Below are 22928 nucleotides of genomic sequence, written 5' to 3' on the forward strand. Positions count from 1 at the left end.
TTCCCACACTCTTTATCTGTGCCTAAACCTAAATGCAGATTTCATGAACAAAGCTTCTTTCTTAAAACTGCACACTTGTGGAACTCTCTTCCGATTGCCTGCTTTCCAGCTGACTACAATCTGATTGTCTTCAAGTCCAATGTAAACAAGTTCTTGATGAACCGTCCCCCTAAATAATCCAATTTACAAAATTCTTACTATTTATGTTTACTATGCTATAATCACATTTACTAATGTATACCCATTAACCCTTATCCTCGAGTGGCCTCCAGACCTTGATAAATGGTGATTCCTGTGTAAAAAAAAAAAAAAAAAAAAAAATAGAGACCTGTAGAGGGAAAGAGTCAATTTGGTCCGGGCAATCTGCTGATACAATGAATATTTACTAAGCCAGTAAATACAATTAATTTTGAATAAATAGTACAACAAGAGGTTAATATTAATAAAATAATATTCAGCATATACCTCCATAACTGCTTATACATTTAAAAGAAACTGCTGATTTGCTAAGATATCAAGGAAGTATGAATCAGTAATTTAAGGGCAGTGAGTTATTTACTAATCAGAAAAATCATAATCAAAACTTTCTCACTCGATTACAAAAAAAAAAACGTTTGATTGAAAGTTATTAATTTGTTTTCATTGTAGAAAGTTCAGTGAGAAATATTAGGAGTATATGCAAGTTTATACATTTGGTTTTATTGAGCAGTTGACAATTAGAAAGAGTTATGGCATTATGCGTGTGTGTGTGTGTGCGTTGTTTTTCATGTTTCATTTTTCCTCAGTCAAAGTTCTCATAAATCAAGGGGCTCTATATCTGGGCCTAACACTTGAACTCTATATGAGATACATAGACATTCGAATAATATTCCATTAAAGTTCTCCTTTACCTCTCAAACACTGAGTTTGTAAAAATGAACATTTTAATGTGCTATAGTATATCTTTCTTTTGGTCTCCTTATCTTACTGAATTCGAGTACAAGAATTTATCTAGTCTGGTGGAGTATCCAGCTTTGTATTGCTACTTGAGGTAACATCACTGGGAGAAGTGAACCATTACTTGTAAAAGCTAGTGTGGGTTAGCCATACGGAGAAGATCTATTTGGGCTGCGAATACTATGTTGTTTGAAATATTTAATCAGGGTTTACTTTCAGAGAAAGTATTTTCATGCCAGGTGGTCTTGACAAACCCTTGTACAGAACAACCTTAGACATTTGAGGATAGGGTCTAGTAGGCATTCGTTCTCTTCAATAGGCATTCAAGTTTTTTCCAATAGGCATTCAAGTGTTAGAGTGTGTTTGCATAAGATGTGTGTGTGTGTGTGTGTGTGTGTGTGTGTGTGTGTGTGTTTAAATTGAGAAATGTATTATTTAACTTTTCTAAGGTCTTACAGTGGGGTGAGAGAAGTTGACTAAGCGTAGATGTTATCTGAGTCATGGATCTTGGTCCAACATCTTTATTGAAGGAGAAATTTTCCCTTATATACACTTGGATCAAAAAAGCGAATTCGACAATTTCAGAGACGCTTCTAATTGGCTTTAAATATTTTGACCTTGATTGAGATTGTCGGACTGACTTCCTCATCTTGGTTGTTATTGTCACAACGTTTCGGCCGTTTTGCCCTCCGGCCTTCGTCAGGTGTTTTGTATCAAACTGGGGAACCGTTTGTTAGGAGTCTCGAACCCAACCCTTTATTATTATTACGGGGGTACCGTGTTCGGACTCCAGCTAGGCTTTGGGACATAGTTGCTGATTCTCTGTTTTGAATGTTACTTTTTCACTGCCTTCGTTCAGGATTGAACTCAGCACCTTTGGGTAACTGTAAACTTTGATACAAGGTCTAGGACTGACAATTACAATATTTTGACCTGTTTTTATTAATTCAGGCGGATGTATGCCTAGAGCTGTATGTACAGAAACAGTTTTGAGTCCTTTCATTTTTCACACCAAAAAGTAAACTCCACTGTTGCATATGTATTACCTTTGTTCCAATGTATAGCAGTTACATGATCTAGTTTATTATGTTTCTGCATTTTTGAAATGAGGATTGATTATTTGTATTATTTGTATTCTTTGAACTACTGTTCTCATCTTGAGTGTCATTTTCACAACGTTTCGACCTTCTTCACATGTATTTTGTCAAACTCGGGAATGTTTTGTCGAACTTGTGAATCTGTATAGAATTTCGAATGAAATCCTTTATTTACTTCATAGGGGTAGCATGCTCCCATTCCGTCAATCATAACTGGACAGAGGTCCTAAGTAATTTGCAATTGTATTTTCCGGTCGCCCACACTGAGAATTGAACCTTCAACCTTTAGGAGAATATCACTTTTTTATTTTGATTTTTCTAAGTACTCTAACCATTGTGCCATGGGTCATTACAGACAAGATACAAGAAGGTTGACGGTTATATTGAAAGAAACGTTGTAAAAATGATCTTGAAAATGAGAACAGTAGTCCGAAGAATCCAAATAATATGAAGATCTACTTTCTTTTGCACAAACATGTAATCTCCTGCATAGTGATTGATACATGGTTTGGTTGACTTAGACAGGCGTATTCAAACTCGTGTAGATATACTTAAGCGATTAGGACACTTTGTGCATGTACACCTTCCTGCCAATTTCTTTTGTGTAGTGACTGATATATGGAAGACTAGAAATTGATGTGCGAGATGAACTTTTTTTCTTTGTTCGTTTGAATTACTCTTTTCTTTTCTTTCATTTTCATTTCTTTCACTGTTAGAGTTTTACATCGAGATGTGATTTGGATGAATATGAAAAGCAAATGGTTTGAATTGCTACCCTTTTTCTTTCTCTGCTTCATTGAGATTCGCTTTCTTCATCACTTAAAAAGCAAGTCAGTTTTCACAGGAACGCTGGAACTCAAAATATTTTCTACTAATGAAAATCGTTTCATGCTCCAAAAATAACAATCTTGTGCGAAATTCAACAAGTCTGTTAAATAGTGACTTGGTGAAATTCAGAGTTTTTCTGGGATACACATGCGATGCAACTCTCAACATTAACAACACTCATCCTAGAAGACTGGAATGCCATTTGCTGAAATTCATTTAAAGCCTGCTCCAGTGAACACAGCCATCCAAAAAGTAAGCACACACACACACACACACACACACACACACACACACACACACACACACACAACAAATCCTTGAAATGAACTTTCTTATTCAAGAACTTTAAAACTTCTTAACAAACTTTGGTTCTTCAAAGCAAATTTTACATCTCAGTAAAAATGTTGATATAAATATATTTTGCTTGTTAATTCATGTTTTTTTGCTTTCATTCCAAAATTCCATTGTTGAGTTAACTCCTGTTAACTGTGACCCATTCATAACATTTGTATTTATATTCATCTTTTTCATTTGCCAATTTAACTATATGTATTGATTGGCGCTGTTCTTTGCACTTTTCAAAAAATTACTCAGCGTTCCTGTGAAAACTGACTTTGCTAAAAACATTACCTGTAACCAGGAGCGGTTCTATGGATACATGGTTTGGTTGAATTTCTAGCAGTATTTTGTTTGATTTCGGATTTTTTAGCAATTATTGAGATTCTCCAGATGGTCGTCTCATCTCAGCTATTTTCTTCTCGTTCTAACTAAAGCATGCCACACTACTTGTGTTTTGAAATAAATAAATGCTTTCAAATAAGTTAAACTACAAAATCTTATTCAGATAGGTAGAAGAATATCTTGTTTTTGGTAACAGTTATTTGTTATATATTTGAATTTTACCACTTTTCGTTTTGTTGCCTAAATGTAGTTTCTTTGCCTTTATGCTGGGATAAAAGAAGTATAGTAATGAATGGCCCTTAGAGTAAATGTGGTATTTTGGTAACTGCAATGATTCTAGCTAAGTAGGATGAGCAAGTAGAGTAGAGAAAGGGTGATCAACGATCTTCCATATTTTTGGTGGCCTTGTGTCGTATTTAAATGTAGGTTTTTACAAATAAATACATCAAAGTGGGTCAGCTATTTTATCCTCGGTCAGCGGAGGAGAGTTGATTCCTGACTGGGGCCAATTTTTATTTTTATTCTGTCTAGAGTGTCTCCTTTTTGGGGGAGATGGATATCCTCCACATAATTAATCGATGTTGTGTCTTGATTTGTCCTCGTGGGAAGGCATATAGATAGGCATTAAAAAGAAGGGAAACAAAAAAAAAAAAAAAAAAGAAAGAAAGAAAGAAAAAGGGTGTTGTCGAACAGAGTTACCGTTCTTAGTTGTTGCCACCTGTCGTCAGGTGGCGTAGTCTACCAATAACAATCGTTCACCTGGTAGCATGTCGTCGACCCTGACTGACAGTTGGAACGACTATCAGAAAATGATGGTGACGGCCACCAAGAAGAGGAAACGTTGTCTTTTGGGCTTTTACTTACTATGGCGGCGCTGTCATTCATTTCCTAGCCTTCACCCCTCATTCTGTTAAGTATTTCTCGCGATTGCAATCCGCCTTCGTCTTTAGCTCTCCAACGGTGAAAGGAAGACGCTCTTCAATCCTAATGACTACTGTTGCATAAAAAACGAATCGGGTAACGTTATTTACATTTTTGTTTGTTTTTATTTTGGGTGGTTTTATAGACTCGCACCTGTATCCAATCGGGTGTTTTTGAGGATCATGTTTGGGGTTAGAACTCGCTCTCAGAGCACTCGGAAAATCCATAAAACCACCTAGAAATCAGCCGATTGGAGACGGGAGTGATTCTATAAAATGACCGTATTTGTAAAAACAAAAACACAAATGAAACTGTTTTTTCTTGTTAATGATTTTGTTTTGGCTATTTATTTATTAATTGGACTTTTTTTTTTTTTTTTTTTTTTTTTTTTACTAATGCCGAATACATACAGTGCTGAAATAATAAAATTATTATTTAGAAAGCCATTGTTAAAATGGGGAGAGCGAGAGCTTTGTTAATTATTCTGTACTTTCACCTAACAATTTAATAAACAAAAGGGTACTCATGCAGAGAGTGGTCCGTGCTGAAATAATAACGTTATTATTTAAAAACCATTCTTAACATGGGGAGGGGAGGGTGTTTTTTTGTACCTATTCTGTACCTTATAATTGAATAAAAAAACATATCATAAAACTAATTAAACTTGGAAATACGATTTAAAAATAGCGCGGATCGATCACTCACTCTCTGCATTAGCACCAACATGTCAAAAGATATTGTAAAAATTGAATTTAACTTGAAAATCCTGTCTGAAAAGTAGCATGGTTAGTATTGTGCATAAGTGTCGCATTAATTCTTCAAATCGAATAAAAACAAATTGACGACTGTTTACACATCCGTGGAAAAAAAGAGTACTTTTTGGTGTTTTTAAAAGCGAAAACACAAACAAAACTTCTTTTGAATTATTTCATTAAATTTTTTTTTTTTTTTTTTTTTTTTTTACTAAAAAAGCTTTAAAATTCAAATTTTTATCACGTTTGATCAAGTTTTTTTTTCATTCTCTGTTTTACTATAATGTAACGAAATCGTTATTTTATAAAAAAAGAAAAAGAAAAATGACGCATCATCACTCCCCATCTTCACGTTTAAAACCACGTTTTATTTTTAAATTTTTTTATTTATTTGGTTTTGCGGATTAAAAAAGGGATAACAAACATTTTATGTTTGAAAACAAAGCATTTCTTTAATTTTTAAGAAAAGAAACGGTGCTTCTACAAAATTTGAACCGAAACAAACCGACTGTTGCCGAACTAAACGTAAAACGGTTCTAATGCACTTATTGATCCATACTGAAATAATGTTATTTAGAAAGCCATTCTTAACATGGGGAAGGGAGGGTGTTTTGTACCTATTCTGTATTTTAACATTAAAAACATATCATAAAATTTTAATTAAATTATAAAAAAAAAAAAAAAAAAAATAGCGCGGATCAATAAGTTCACTAACACCCGTATGATAAAAAACAATTCAGTTCTAATTCTGTAGAAATGCCATAAATGATAAAACTCGCCGTTATTTACTTTCCTTATTTATATCGGCCATGTTACTTTTTTCCCGGACGCCTAGTTTTGCCCGTGTTTTGCATTTACGATTGAACCGACTATAACATTGTTTTTATTGTTTATGTATTATTAATTAATGTTATTATTGTGGGGAAAAGAAGTAAAGAGAGCGAGACAGAGAGTCGAATTTACAAGGTTCTTTCGTAGAAAATATATCAACATAACAAACAAGGTTAACTCTCAATTTATAAAAGGAAAAAGATTTATTACATTTTAGGAAATATTTTCATTTAAAATAATAGTTCATTTATGAGTGAACAAAAGGGGGAAATTAGTTTGAGATTTCGAGAAAGTTTGAGTTGATAATTCAAGAGCCGTGATTACGGGTCTGTAAATCGTAAAGAAAACTTCCTCACTCAACTATATAAAATAATTTTCACTGAAAGTTTTTTGAGTAGAGTTAATTAATCACTCTGGAAGGTTCATGGAAAAATGTGAGAAGTTTTAAAATAATTATTTTCATAAACTTAATTTCAAGTGAGCATACGATAATAAAAGGGGGAATGCAAAAGTTAGTTACTGTTTCTGTGTCTGTGTGTTCGCCTACATTGTCTGATTAGCTGACTGTTATGTTCAAAGTGTTGTCGTGTTAGAGTTGAGTTGCAGACAGTAGTGATATATGCCTTCCAACACTATCTCTGAATTTTTGTTAACTGTTTTTTTTGGAAAATACAGAGCTCTTTTAAAGATTCTCATCGGCTCCCACAGACACCGAATTTCCGACAGCTTGGAAAATTCTCTGATTGGTCAGAAAATCAAAACATTGAATTTTTAAAGTAATTTAGTAAAAAGGCGCCTCAAGCCGCATGCGCAGAAAACGTTTCGGGGCACTTGAACTTTCGGCAGCGAAAGAGTGAACATCATAGCTCACCATAAATGCTAAACAAAGACGGCCGGAACTTAACTTTAACTGTTGTTATTTTACTAAAACTTGGGTTTAAGTAAAAAATAAGTTAAGAGAAATACCGAAATCTATTTAATTCTAAATAATAAGTGACCAGTCGTTAAAATATCAGCAAATAAATGTTCGTGCTAATGCACTTACTAATCCGCGCTGTTTTTGAAATCGTATTTCCAAGTTTAATTAAAGTTTTATGATGTTTTTTTTTTTTTTATTCAATTGTACAGAATAGGCACAAAACACCCTCCCCTCCCCATGTTAAGAATGGCTTTTTTAAATAATAGCGTTATAATTTCAGCACGGATCAATAAGTGCACTAGTAACTAAATGTTATAACATATCAAACCAATAACCTAAATATTATTTACCAAATAAATTATAACTATTACTATTGTTGCCCATTTTTATTCAAAGAAATTAAATTATGGATTTTACATTTTTATTTTATTACCCAAAATAAAAATATATAAATTTAGCGATATTGAATTTTCTCGTTCACATGTCCACAGATCGAATTGATGACTAATGGGTCACCATTAGTGGACTGATTCTCTCTGTAGGAATTATTTTATGTCAAGATGGGAATTTTATCTAACATGTTCGATGCTCTCTGTTGAAGGCAAGAAATGAGACAATCACAAAACAACAAACCCTACTTGTAAAATTCCAGACAAACTTTATTGGTACGCAAGATATTATTGTAAAATAGTGCTCTCATCTTGCATCCAACATGGTGGAGCTGGTAGGTTGCTTCAATGAAGCAGTAGTTTGAGTTCTTTTGCAATCCGCATGCTGTCGTAGTCTGTTGCAGGGAAGGATGAATTTAGCCGTGTTTCATTGAACCTCATGGCCCTAAAAAAAAAATTGGTAACAACACAATCAGGCTGCATACCAAAAATGAAAAATTCACAATAATAAGAAAGATCCGTAATGCGGTTGTAGACATTCTGTCTTATAAGTAAACCTTATTCATAATATTTTACAAATATGTTCTATACTTCATCCACGGCTGAGATCTGAAGCATAGAAGGCAATAATGTTAGCAGCCAAGTCTCCTTCTTAGAAGACTTAATAAAAATGAGTCCTTCCTCTTCGCTGGTCTGGAATGAACTTAAAAATCTGAAAAAGAAATAGAAATTGGCACCAAAGGCATGTGACATGTCTAGTTAGATTCGACCAATCAAATTGATTGATACAATGGCAGTTAGGGGTTGTATTATGATCGTATAATTTCTTACGTCTCATACCAAACAACTATAAACAACGTTTTAAGATGGTTTCAAACTGATATAAATAATTGCATCCTAAAAATATTCATAAAAGATAATTTAGTTTAGATTTATTATTATTGGCTCACAAGGAGCTTTCACACAGATTATCAAAGATCTCTCCTTGAAAACAGCCTGTGGTGTTCTCTGGAAGCTGAGTGACAACTCTCCTCTTTCCATACTATTTGCAAATAAGTTTGTATTATCACAACAGCTGCTTGCCATTGATTTCTCATTGGCAACGACTATTGGTCTTCACTGGAATTTGAGTGGCAATAAGCCTACCCAAGGTCCCAGTTCTCTTTGCACTTATCCAGCGGAGATCTGGTCAGTACTCTCTCCTCAGTCTTTCTTTCCTTCCTGACTCCTGAAAAGTTGCATATAGCTGGCAACAGATTGTGCGCAGCGCCTCTTACCTTGTTGCTTTCTTCAACATCATACAGAGCTTTAATAGCTATCACAAACTGGTTAATCCTCTGTATCACTGGCTTCACTGCATAAGCATGTGCACTCCAGTGAGTTGTGGACAATTTCTTCATTGTAAGATTTGTGTACTTTACTAACACATCCCAGCAATGGGTTGACAGAGCGAAAACTGCACATCTCCTCAAGACTTCCAAAAAAATGTTACACAAGAGGGATTGTTAAACAAAGGTTCAAAGAATAATTAGAACAACGTACAAAAACAGCCCTTGGATTAATGTCCTTTTTTTTTGCACACCACCGTGGATTCCAGCCATGCTTGCAACATTAGTGTACTCTTGACCGCAACAGAACTTAATATCTAGTCCTAAGGTTTCTAATTTCTTGAGGATATCGTGTCAGTGCAGTAGCTGTTTTACCTTTGAAATGTAAAAATCCCAGAAATGATTCCCGCACTTTAACTGCACCATTGCTGATATGTACATATCTAATTACTGTTGACATTTGATCTGCTGTGTGCTATCAAAAGTATACCAAAGTACTTTGCAAATTTTGCAATTTTTTATGTCGGCAATGAGTTTTCCAATCACATTTTTCTAAAAGAGAAATAAACTCGTTCTTTGTTTCAGACGACATTTATTAACGTATTATCTGACTGTCCGTGCTTTGCTGGAGGCTGAAAAAAATGTTCCATTGAAGTGAGATAACGAGCTCCAAGAAGTTACCTTTGTTTAATGAGGACGTATTCTCGCGATTCCCTCTAAATGGCAGGTTCTGTCGTGCAAGAAAAAGTATCACGTCTAAAATTCTGTGAAAAATGTTTTTGAACTTCCTTTTCTCTTTCTTCATCAGGGAAATGTGCGCTGTATCGATAGTTTTTTGCAGCTGAAGTCCTGAAGCCAGTATTTTCCACTTCTCCCAGCATGACAAACGATCCTTTGATTGTTCATGCTCAATAATTTTGGGATTTAGCTTCCACCAGGCTTCAAAACCAGTGACGAAAGTAAATGTTCCAGGAGCTTTGGCAAACAACCGACAGCAAAAGCAGTACAACTTCCCATCTCACAGCGAGTAAGCTGTTCATGATTGTAGTACCCTGTTGCCATTTGACAATGAGGAATAAAACTAGATTGTACAAAGTTGCGGCAATTCACCTTTAACCTTTGCACTTGGCCTTTTGACCGACTTGAAAGACACCTGCTTATTCTGGAATGGCTCGCTTTCCCTTTTGATATCAATTCTGACACTATCAGGCACAGGAATTTGCCACGATTACACATCATTGAATGTTGACGAATGGCGATGCTGGCGGTCGAGGCTTCAAACTCTTTTCTGATCAAGCTGCAATTGTTGTATCATAATGTTCTTCGATATCAGTTTGATCTGTGTCGCTGTTTCTCGGTTGCTCACTATCACTTGGAAAATGGCCTTGGAACTGTTTTTTATATGATGTTCTTTCAGCTTGTATAAAATCAGAACTTTTGATAGTTTCTGGTTTCTGTATCCACTTCAGCAAAGACCCTTTAAAAAAAGTTTTGAAATCACTAATTCCATTAATGCCCAGTTTATTTGCCGCCAACATTTTTGAAATTGTTAGAATTTTTGTTTTCACACCTTTTTACCATTCCTTGTAAGGTTTGCCAATGCTGGCTAGGAGGCCCCGGATGGATATATATATATATATACATATATATATATATATATATATATATATACTTAATCATTTCTTTCTCCATTTTTTTCACAGTTAAAAAAAAATGAAATGAATGTCATCAAATGGTTTTAAATGTACTATTAAAAATTTAAAAATACAATTCAATAAAAACTGGCAGAACATTCTTCAATGATTAATTATTTTTTTAAGAATTTGTAATATTTTAGAAAAGATTTTTCAAAAATTAAAAATTTCAAAATTACATAATATATAAATAAATTCTATTTCCGACTATTTTCACACCTTAGCCTGGTTGAAATTTTTTTGGGAGGGGGGTAAATTTTGTCACCCCTCTTTGGTTGTCACCTAGGGCGGACCACCCCCGCCCCAGCTACACCACTGCATTTAATCTAATAAAAATGATGAAAAACTAGTAAAAATGAAATTTTTTTCTGGCTTTATTTCAGCCTTTAGGTCTAATAATGTATTTTATATACAAATAAATAGTTTTTATAATTTTTGTGTTTGTCAAATAATTTACGCCGCTAAACTACACATTTACCAAAGTTGTATTTCCTTTGTTATTATTTTAGTAAGAATGGATTACTATTTCATTCTTTTTCTTAAACATTACATTTTCGATCTAAATAAATCAACAGGGGTAATGTTGACCGAAATAGTAATTCGTTTTTACTAAAATAATAACAGAGGAAATAGATCTTCTCTGGTAAATGTGTACCTGAACTAAAATTAAAAAAAAAAAAAATAAATAACTGGAGCAAAATAAATAATAAATAAATAAATAAATTTTGTTTCATTTCGTTTTCGAGTTTCCGGTTGGGTCTTTAAATTTGATAGATACGGACAAGTTTTTTTAGCAGTGATTTTTGGTCAGAGTATTCCGATAATCACATTTACCATTTAATCTAAAGAAAAATACATTATTTGTTTTACTACTTATTTATGAACGAAATCTCATTACCTAGCAACACAACCCATTTTACCCAATCCCCATTTATTTTTAAAAAACAAAACAAACAAATCGACCATTCACGTGTGCGTGTGCGTTTCTCGTCTTTACGTGACTTCCGCATGTTTATTTTTATTTGATATTTACCGATTATTGAAATTTAAAAAAAATGCGAAGGCATGGAATAAAACGAAATTAAGAAAATCCTAATAAAAATAATTTGGTGACAAAATTAAATCCCTACACCAAAGACTGAAGCCCAATACTCTGCGATATGGCAAACCCCACTAGCTGTAGAAATGTATTGCTTTTATACGTGTTATTTATTTATTTTTTGATATTTTGAATGAATTCAACTATTTATATAGAAAAGCATGCTGTGCCGTATAAACAGATGAATTCATTTAAAGTATAGCAGCTAATATCTCTCTCTCTCTCTCTCTCTCTATATATATATATATATATATATATATATATATATATATATAATGTGTGGCATCCGTCAGTCGAAACGACTATGGATCAGCGCCACATTAAGATGTTGCCTGTATGCATCCTTTTGTGTGACTGTAGAGACCAATTCTTGATTTGCATAGTCTGCCACAGCCTTGACATACGAAGGTTATTATGCAATTTGCCGCTTCGTCCGGCTGTTCCGCCTGTACACTCGCTCTTCTCCTAGCTCACTTTGCAGCGTTTTCAACATGGAGGGTCCTCTCGCTGATGATAATCCCCTGGCGTATCATTTTCCTCCAGGCAGTTCTGTCAGCTGCAGAGGCTTCCCATGTATTCCTGTCCACCAAGAAAGCCTTCATGTCATGCTTGCAGACATCCCTGTAGCGAAGATGGGGTCGCCCCCTCTTTCTTGAGCCTGAGGCAAGCTCGCCATAGAGAAGGTCTTTAGGGATGCGCCCATCATCCATCCTGCGCACATGGCCCAGCCAGCGAAGACGTCGCTCACGCAGTAGGGAGTAAATGGATGGGATGCCCGCTCTCTGCAGAAGGTCAGTATTACTCACTCTGTCCTGCCATGTGATACCAAGTATCCTACGTATACACCTCATATATATATATAGTAACAAGGGGAGCAAATATTTGCTATTATGTATATCAAATACTTTCTAGGGTTTGTAATGCTTTTAGGGCTCACACTATTAAAATAAATAATTTGATACAAGCTTCTGAAATGACAAACGCAACAACTTCATAAAAGGTCACAGAAAAGGTTTGAGGAGAATGTGGTATTTTCCTTGTAGAAAGCTGGACTCCGGCACCTGGTATTATCGTGGATGTTATTCCAGTGGAATCATCGATACCGTAGAGATAACACAGAGTTGGAGAGAGAGAAGAAAAGGAGGTCCGTTCCGTTTGGTGTCTCTCTGCGTAAGAATGAGTTGTTCTTCTTCAAACCGGATGCTGGCCGATTTCCTTTGGGGATAGGAAGTATCAATGCACCGTACCCCTGACTGGTGAAGATGTGGCCGAATAGCACAGGGGAGAGGCATTGATTCGAGGAAGAAAAAAGTCCCATTTGTTTCTGCTACAACTTGCTCCCTCTTGTTACTAATATGGGAGTAAGGTGTCATGGCAAACGCACATTTTCTACACTGTCTCCTATCCCCTCTTTCAAAGGAGGTGTTGGGGGAATAGTCTCATAACAACAGAACAAAAATCACACTACTCCCCCCCCCTCCACAAAAAAGAGGTAACGCTTTTGAGGAAAGTCACAATAGAATTGAATGCCTTCTGGACACCATCCTTGCGTGTCTAAGGTCTCTCTATACAAGAGTTTGTCAGAACTATTATTGTAATTCTTCTCAAAAACATATGACGGTCCTTATCCATGAAATTTTTTATTTGGCCAATCAACTCTGGTGTTCTGACTTCCTTACTCCTTTCTGAATGACGAGCTCTTAGCTGGCAGTAGACCAACCGGTAGACCACTCCTCAGATTTAAGGATGTGTGCAAAAGGGACTTAAAATCCGTCAACATCAACCCTGTTGACCTGCAATCCTATGCTGCGAACCGTGGCTCCTGGAGGGTTAAAGTCAAGAAATGTGTCCAACTGAGCAAGGAGAGAAGAGATGAACAGTGGGAGGAGAAGAGAGGCAGGCGCAAAAGGACAACATCAGCAGCTGCATCGGCAGAGCATGACAGAGGGTAACCCTGCGGGAAGTGCAACAGAATCTGTCGCTCCCGCATCGGTTTGCTCAGTCACAGCAACAGTTGCAACCACTCATGACAACCTTCAGGCCTGATTCTCCATAGTCTATCTAGACGGAAAGATGCCAACAACAACTCCTTCCATACCTATCATCATCCCTAGTCACAGACTCCCTGACTTCCTTGAATCTCTTATGCCACTCAAAAACTGATGACCAATTTCATGCATTATAGTCTAAAAGCAGTCTGAAGCATTTCATACGTTTCAGTGGCATTGTTTCCAATTTAAAACAGAATTTTATTGCATATCGTTCTTCTAAAGTGTCCTCACGTCCAGATTGCATTTTTGAAATTCACCAGCTGTGACAATCAGGCTTTGGGCGATTGTTTCTAAATCGATCAAAATATTTTACTTTGTATTATACTTTAAGTGATTTTAAAAAGTCTCTTCTCCAGCATTTCTCATAACATCACAGAAGAAACATTAATTTTTTCCATTTTTTTTAAAGATATTCAGTTGCTATAGGAAACAAAGCGTCTTGTTTATAATTTTATAGCTGTCTATTTATAACATCAATAACGATATATACGTTTGTAAAAATATACTCTTGTAATGTATATATTGAATACAGATTTTCTAAACTGCTACAATTGAATAAGCTCAATAAAAATGGATTCACACATTCAGAGCATATATATTAATAGTGAACATTCTAAATCCACAGATGTATTTATTTCATATTTATATTTTTTGTTGATGTATTGTGTCTTATGCGTGTTTCGTTGAATAATAGAAATTTACAAATCTTCAGAGACATATATAAAATTTTGAGGTGTATATATATATGTTGAATATGAAAACTAGTGGCTACACATATGCAAATATGTTTCAGTGACCACCCTGCTAGGGAAAATCACATCATCAGGCCAAGAATATCAAGATATGATGTGATTTTCCCTAGCAGGGTGGTCACTGAAACATATTTGCATATGTGTAGCCACTAGTTTTCATATTCAGCATATTCATATTGCTCTGTCTAAACATTGAGCACTCTTTGGTAGACACATTGTGTTTTTTTGTTTTTGTTTAAATAACTAAACAATACTATCAATAATATATATGTGTGTGTGTGTGTGTGTGTGTGGTTGTATATTTTTTTTTATATAATGGAGGATTACTTTCCAAATTCATTTCAGGTAGCAGGATAAGTCTCAAGTGTTTAACTTGATATTTTCTTTCTCACCACTTAAAATGGTTTCGTCCGAGGCTAAAAAAAGTCATGTATTTCGTTCATTAACTTTTGTGTGACGAGATGTTGATCTGATTTATTTCCAATCAGATTATCCCCAAGTTGAACATTTGACCCCAAAATAACTTTTTATTGATCACTGACTCGTTTTCTATGTGATATATTCAAGAAATATCCGATGCATGGTAAATTATCTCGGTTCGTTGGTTTATAGATATATATCTTTTTTTTTTTTCACACACCTGTGTGAAGAAATCTCTTATTAACACCTGTTGTACCATTGCTATAACAACCAAGTAAATGATACAAGCCTACAGTGTTATTTTTAATAGATTTAAAAATAGAAACAGTTTTTCCTGGTGATCCTATTTAATCTTTTCTGTTTCCATTAAGTGTATTAAGTACAAGTATCAGTACTTCTATAGGAGGCGACCCCTATTGAATCAAATTTTTCCGATATTTATCTTCTTCAAGCAGAGGGAAGATGTGACACAAGGTCTGGAAAGTGAGATTTAAAAAGCCAGTACCCTTGAGGAAGACCACTCTGGACTTCAGACCCATCAGCATTCCCCAATAAGCAAAGCCTTAGAGGCTGGGCCTCCTAGAAATATGCAGTACCATAGCTCGGCCAACGGAAAACAAAACCACCTTAACTAAAGTTTCTGGTTACAACTGATTTACGGAATAGACCGGAAATGGCTGAACCTTTGCTAACTCCTCAATTAGTACTGACATTAAATGAAACAGCATTTAATCTTCTCCTTTAGGGTCACTTCCATCTTAATGGGTTTAATATGAGGTGATCCTTAATACAAGTTTGTATAATCTGACTGGGGGAAAGGGTTTTTTTTTTTTTTTTTTTTTGTATTCTATCAGTCATATCTAACGTTAACATGATTCAGTGTCCAATAATGATTGAATTGAATCTTTTTAAAAAAATTTTGTTCCTTTTTTACCATTGAAATCCTGCGATCTATATAATATTCTGATTGTTTCTTCCTTCGTTAGTACATATGTTATGCTTTGAAAAAGGCCAGATACAATTTTTGAAAGTGCAAACTGCTTAAAAAAAACTGACAAATTTGCAAAATTTGGCTTTTAAAATCCGGCAACTCTGAACAAGAATATAAAAGTGGTCTCCCTTTGATGTAGCTTCGTTTTTAGATATCATTATAATAATATATGATCATTGTTGTAATGGTGTGAGAAAAGAACTCGTAATTTTGACGTGCATCAGTTCTTCACTAAAGAAGTCAGCAAAATGTTATGTAAAAAGGGAACATTCAAAAGAAACAGGGAAAAAATAGAAGAACATTGTCTTCCAAGAGGTGCTGGGTTGAATGAATAAATTAAAGATTCTCTTACAATTTGATTTTATTATTTATATTGAACTATATTACTTTTTGAGTGTTTATTAGTACTTATTAATTTATCTTATTTGGGTCGATTTTACATGTAAAATACAATGGACACCATTTTCATAGTGTTAATAAACACATATTTGCTGCATGGTATTAGTTTTTTTGCCAAAAAATATTTTGTTTGTACTATTCAGAAAAATATCAGCTTTATCAAAAACATATTTGTTGATTAAATATATTTCTCATTCCATTGAATTTCCATGGGTTCTGCTAGTTTAACAATATTGAAGTAAATATGAATAGTCACATAAATTTGTAATATTTTATCTTTTAGTGTAAAAAGTATAAACAACATTTTCAAATATTAAAGAAATTTTTTCACAAAAAAATTGTTTATAATAAATATCTTTATTAGAAAAATAATTGGTTTTCTTCATAATATGGAATTTAAAAAAGGTGAACTTTGTAATAATGAATATTGGTCTAATTGCAGAATAAGGAATAAGGACTTTTGGATTTTGTTATATATCCATAAAAGTGAGAATGTGTGTGTGTGTGTGTGAGGACAATTCTCAACCTATATACTCAATGAATTTTTGATCTACATATTTGAAATTTGGCAAATAGGACATTCAGACATGTGGACAACTTTTTAATCGTGTTTCATCCGGAAAAAAAGGGCTGGTAAAGGATAAAAATTGAAAAACTAGTATGTGAAGGATGTGAAATGTTTATCTGTTTGCTAACTGTTTCCAATTGCGCATGTGCGAATTGTTCACATTATGTTAAGAATAAGTAAGTTGAAAACATTTTTTGTAGATCATGTCAAGCCAGCCTATAGTACTTGATTCATTGTTGGTAGGTTTCGATTTTGATCTCAGATTGAGTATTTTTCTTTTTACTTACAAGAGGTGAACTGTTTAGAAAAAAAAAATACTCGCATGATATGTCTCATTTTTTTTTTTTTTTTTTTTTTTTTTTTTTTTTTTTTTTTTAAGCAATTTAATGATAAGTTTAATACCGGGCAAGGCTAGGTGACCTGCTAGTGTTGAAAAATTTCTGTTTGAGTGAGAAAATTGCAATATTTATGACAGACTAGTGAGTAGTAGAACAAAAACATAATTTTAACTTTTTGAAACTCACTTTGTCTTTGTCATTACAGATCTCACCACGGGCAGTATATTAGTTATTTGTATATGAAATAACGATTTTATTCCAAGTCGTGTTTAAGTTTTTGAACGGCGTAACTATGCTGGTCAGAATTTTGGGTTTTTGTAAGTTGTTCTTTGCTTGTGGTGTTCTTTATCAGTTTGTGATTTTTGAAGAGACTTTCAATGACTTCCTTATGCAGTTCCTGTCTAATAGTACCCAAAAACATTCAATTAAAAATAGTCTTTGGGTACAGTTACATGCGTACGACATTTCAAACTCTTGCTCACATTTTGGAACAAAATTTTCTGATTTTGAACAGACATGATATACCACATATTATACATGTTTCTGGGTCAAAATTCAATTGGAAATTCAAATTTGGGCATTTCAATGCAAAATCTGAAAATTTAAAAAATTATATGTGAGTTCAAGATTCGGGAGCATTCGATTTTGGGCACCATTTGGCAAAACATCTATGTAAAAAAAAACAAAAAGAAACAGCACTTTTTGAAGGCCAAAATTGAAAATCTGACTAATAGAAGTTGTGTTCTTCAGTAAATAGAAATAGTTTTACAGTTGTGTCGGGGCTGGATGATATGAGCTGAAATGTCCCATTCAGTAGTTCAACAGAAAGATTCCTGTGTTCGACAAGATGCACCTGAAGGTCAGAGGTGACATTAGCTGAAATATTGTGAGAATAAAATCCAAGATTATAATAATAGTCTGAATAATACATATCATATTAACCAAGCTTTTATCCATTCAGCCATACATTAAAACTTATACCCAGTAACATGGATTTGTGGTGCAATGGATAAAGTACTAAGTTAATCTGTTCTAAATGACAAGTTAAAAGTTCAATCTACAATACAGGTGATACTAAGAAATAATTAAAAATTATTTCTACCTGGTCATGGTTGATTGAATAAGAATGTGAATTAAATAATTAGAGGGTCATTTCACTATTAGCAATTATCAAAGTTTTCCATTGACTTATTACAGCAGTGTTGGTAATCTGATTTCAAGCCTTTGTTTTTCTGTCAACCTCGATATATGTGATGTCTTGCATCATGTTGACTGATGTCTCTTTGTTTTATATTCTACTTTTACCTGCTGAACTTCAAACTTAATCTTCAGGTTTCTTGTTCTGCTATCTTTCATAAGAATTAGTTTATTTGTGCTTGAATGAAGCAATATTTACAGACGAGATTATCCATTTATGAACTAGTAATCAACCAGAACCCAGAGAATGGACTTGCCTATCTTAGCAAAATGGAATATCTAAGCCTTCTTATAAACCAACTTTCTTGGCTTCTATCTATGTTCATGTAGTTTGAGCTCAACAGGTTGAACTCTGATTGCTAAATCCAGTCTAAGCAAATGATAGACGAGACTGCAAAAGAATGGAGTTTGGAGATGGTTGATCTGCTAAACTGTGAGGACTAGAGGGAGCTTGCGGAATATCCAATAATATCTGACTCCTGAACAAGGGAAAAGTGATATTAAATGAATTGAAAAAAGAAGTTTGAAGGAAGTAATTTTACAGCTACTTCTACTTGCAAACTTAACCACCTGGTTTTACATTAATTTGGCAGTAGTAAAATGTATATTTGTGTAAGTATTAAACAGAATGTATTTTAGACAAAGGATTTAGCAAAGATCAATCAGGCAACCACTTAATTTTGTAACTAGTAATCAACAGTTATGTTTCTCAATTTTGTAGATGAGTATTGATAATTTGTATCTGGATTATGTGAACTACTATTCTCATCTCGAGTGTTATTTTCACAATGTCAGATATTTTTGGATGATATTTTACAAGTTCTAATCCTCACAGGTCAACCATCTTCAAACTTCACTTTTTACAGTCTTGTCCTCATCTAAAAACTTCCAAAGCAATAGTCTGAGAATTTGAACACGAAATGATATATATATATACACACACACACACACACACACACACACACACCATTTGCAAATTTTGACCTAAGAATTAGGCAGAAGGGGATGCCATGATTGTACCTTAGAGAGTTTGATTTTTTTTTTATTAAGAAATCCTTAGACATAAGAAAAAAAAAAAGAAGAAAAAAAATTAGAGATGCAACAAATTACAAGATTTGCTGGAATGAGGCAGGGATGATTTGGAATTAATAGGAAATTTCAAAATTACTGGACCTCACAGCGATATCCCTTACTGTGACTGATGTCTTTCTACCTGCACCGACAACCAGTGTTTCAACATTTCAACTGTAAGCTAAGAATAAGAAAAAACAATATTAAATGTTTCATTTTGGAAAGTAGAAAGTGGACATTCGAGAGTCTTATTAACTCTTGCTTCCCTTATTTTGTCCTTTAGTCCTCACATTTCATGAGCAATGTTTCTGACAAAAGGGGAAGAGTTTCCTGGATAAGAATCTATTCATCTCATACTTATCATTGACTAGTTTTGACCTTGAAGTAATACATTTATTTATTTTTTTTTAGCTGTTAACATTAAATGATTTCATGCTGTGTCTGGAGAGATTTCCATAAGAAAATAACAGTATCAGACTGGGTTAGTATTCAGGAGTGTCGGAGAAATGTACACTATTATAACTTATTAGATGTACCTACATAGTGTTTCTTTGGATTTAAAAAATTAATCTTATTTTTTCTTACCAAATAAGTGTTTTTTAATTACAGTGTTATTGACTAGTCATTAAATTATTAGAAAACCATAACTAATTTTGTCTGAAAGGTAACATTCTCTATAAAATTATTAGATGTAAAAAACTTTGCAAAATTTTCCATCATTTACTAAGAATTTTAACACTGGAAATGATTTTTCATTCCTTAGTTTAAAGGCTTCCAAATTCCTTTTTAATTTTGAAAGGTTAAAAGGTAATTCACTTTTTTTTTTTTTTTTTTTAAATATCAACACAAAATTAAAACAACTGATTTTTTTTTACACTGTCGAATGAAAAGTCATTTTCAGTATTAAAATTCTTAGCAAATACTTATTTAATAAAATTATGGAAATTTTTCAAAGCCATTTACATGTTTACAGGGGCTCAAGGCTATGAATGGATTTACATGTGGTAATTATTTGCATAAACAAGCGATTAATAGTAAATGAAAGAAATAATAATGTCCAAGTTACATGGAGGTGAGAAAGACGTACACACACAAGATATGGTCACAATTTCATCACTATAGATTATTGTCATCCATAAATATTTAAAATCCAATTTTCATAAATAAATTTAACTAAGAAAAAAACGCACATGGCTTAAACATAAAGAGAGTTGCACAGGTGTTCTTCAATAAATAGAAATAGTTTTACAGGTGCTACTAATTAGGTGAGAATGAAAAAGTAATTAGAATAAAAATGACCAAATGTATTTTTATATTACTTATTCTTACCAAGTGTGTATGTATGTATGTATGTATGTCAGGTCATGTCATATGCTACTGGTACCATGTAACCAAGTACTACCTGCCTCATGGTCGGGTCACTGGCGACTAAACTGGTTCCCCCACCAGACTTGTTTGGTGAGGAGGGCGGCTAGTCTCCCTGAAGGATTAAAAACAAGACCTTCCAAAGGGTGAATGAACTCTTTTTCTGGGTCAATGGCCAAATAGCACCCTGTATATTTGTGTGTGTGTGTATATGTGCATTGGGGTAGAGAGGGCTTCCGTAAGCCGTGGTGAAGGCAACCTTTCTAGGAGAAGCAAATCTCTGATTTTAAAAACCATAAAGCGGAAGACCAGTACCCGCATTAAGCTGGTCTGCAGTTTAATTTGTTGCTGGCTATCTTGCTCTTGCTTGTTGCTGGATCTCAACATTTTGAACCGAGAGAGAGACTTAGCTATCGTACAAAGCTAAGACTCTGTAACATCATATTTGTATAGATACTCTCTCAGACATTTGGGCTCATGGATTTTAAATGTCTGAGGGAGTGGCACTCGTCTGACAAGACGTTGCAATCATCATCATGTATGTATGTATGTATGCATGTATACTCTCTTTTTGTTTCATTTTATTTCAGTCAAAGTTCTCAGAAATTAAGCGGTTCCTTTCCTGGAGTTACACTTTATCTCCATATGAGATACATAGATATTGAATATTTCATCCAAGTTCTTCTTTACTTCTCAAAGATTGAGTTGGTAAAAAAGTTGAGAATATAATTTTCCTCTCCCCAACCATTTAAATATGTTATAGTATATCTTTCTTGTGATCTTTTCGTCTTGCTGGATTCTAGGACAAGAATTCATCTAGTCTGGTGGAGTATCCAGCTTTGTGCTCTTACTTGGGATAACATCACTTGGAGAAGTTGCACTATTCCTTGTAAAAGTCAGTGTAGGTTGGTCATTGCATGAGATCTTGTTTGTGCTGCAAATACTATGTTATTTGAATATTTAGTCAGGGTTTAATTTCAGAAAGTATCCTCTTGCCAAGTTGTCCTAATAAACCCCTGTACAGAGAGATCTCACATGCTCAAGGATAGTGCCTAGTAGGCATTCAAGTTCTCTCCAATAGGAATGCAAGTGTGTATACATGTGTGATATATATAATTGAATAATATAAATATTTTTTATATTAAGCCCTGTTGTGATAAAAAGATGTTTGTATTATAAATAGAGCATTAAAATATGACAAATTTAAATGACAAAAAAAATTAAATTATTTATTAGTTCATCAAATGTTAAAGCATAGAATTAAAAAAAATTTTTTTGTGTATTCCACAGAGTTTCAAATATCAGGCTTTTCTCTTCAGATGAAATAACTAGCAAAATAAAAGTGTTACTAGTTTTCATAAAGAATTTTCACCATCTATTAAAAGAAAAAATGTATTTTTTGGGGGTGGAGGGATGAAGTTTGAAAATTTTAAAAATTTACTAGAAAATCAATGTTCGAAAAAGTGATTAAAAGAATAGTTGAGCAATAAATTTCGTGAATCCAAGTAGTCAAATGATGAAATCCGTGAGCAATGGAAATTTCCTGAAAACAAAACTTTTCTTTGAATAGATGGTAGAAATTCTTTTATATACAATTTTCAAATCTATGCAAAAACATAATACTTTACTTTGTACTAATAATTTCCTCTGAAGAGAAAAGCATAATTTTTGAAACTCCATAGTGTAAAGAAAAAAAGTTATATTCTTTGAACATTTGAACTAATTATAATTAAATAATGTAAATTTTATTTTTTAGCATTTCAATTTGTCTTACATTTTTTTAAAAGTTTTTGGATCCTATTTTTTAACTTTCAGATTATTTTATTTATAACTAGTGGGGAGTACCCGACGTTGCCTGGGTGGAGGATATCGGCACAAGGACGAAATAAAATTTAAAAAAATAGATAGAAAAAGAGGTGGGATCAAACTCAAAAAAGTAGGGTAATTAGTCTTCCTCGCTAACCATTAGGCCAAAGAAGATAGTGAATTCAATGAGTTGGTAATTAACTTAAGAATCATAGGAGTTGCTACACATGTGCAGAAATGAACATTGGTTTTAAACTTGGCCAGGGGTTAGGTAAGATTCCTGCTTTCTGTCATTTGCGTTCGAATAGTTTCGCTTTATTATACGAAAAAGACAAACAAGCACTCAAGATGACGGCATGGTGGGAATTTTTTTTAACTTGATCAAAAAATGGAAAGAAACGGTGTCTGTTTGTGAATCTCAGATATTATGATCTTGGAAGTATAGGAAAACTTCTTGCGGAATTTAACCGACAACGGAACCTCGATCTGAAAAGC

At 33.8% G+C, this 22928-nt stretch overlaps 1 protein-coding gene across 2 annotated transcripts in view; it reads left to right on the top strand.

The window, feature by feature from the left end:
• The first annotated feature begins 4233 nt into the window (after positions 1-4233).
• Positions 4234-22928, top strand: part of LOC145256196 (formin-like) — a 154059-nt gene continuing 135364 nt past the window's right edge. For both annotated transcript variants that reach the window (XM_080114806.1, XM_080114807.1), the window contains exon 1: positions 4234-4559. The gene's annotated coding sequence lies outside the window, so the exon portion shown is untranslated. The remainder of the gene's footprint in view (positions 4560-22928) is intronic.

Source organism: Euprymna scolopes, chromosome 32 (assembly GCF_053919585.1).
Source record: "Euprymna scolopes isolate OS-2025 chromosome 32, ASM5391958v1, whole genome shotgun sequence".
Lineage (NCBI taxonomy): Eukaryota > Metazoa > Mollusca > Cephalopoda > Sepiida > Sepiolidae > Euprymna > Euprymna scolopes.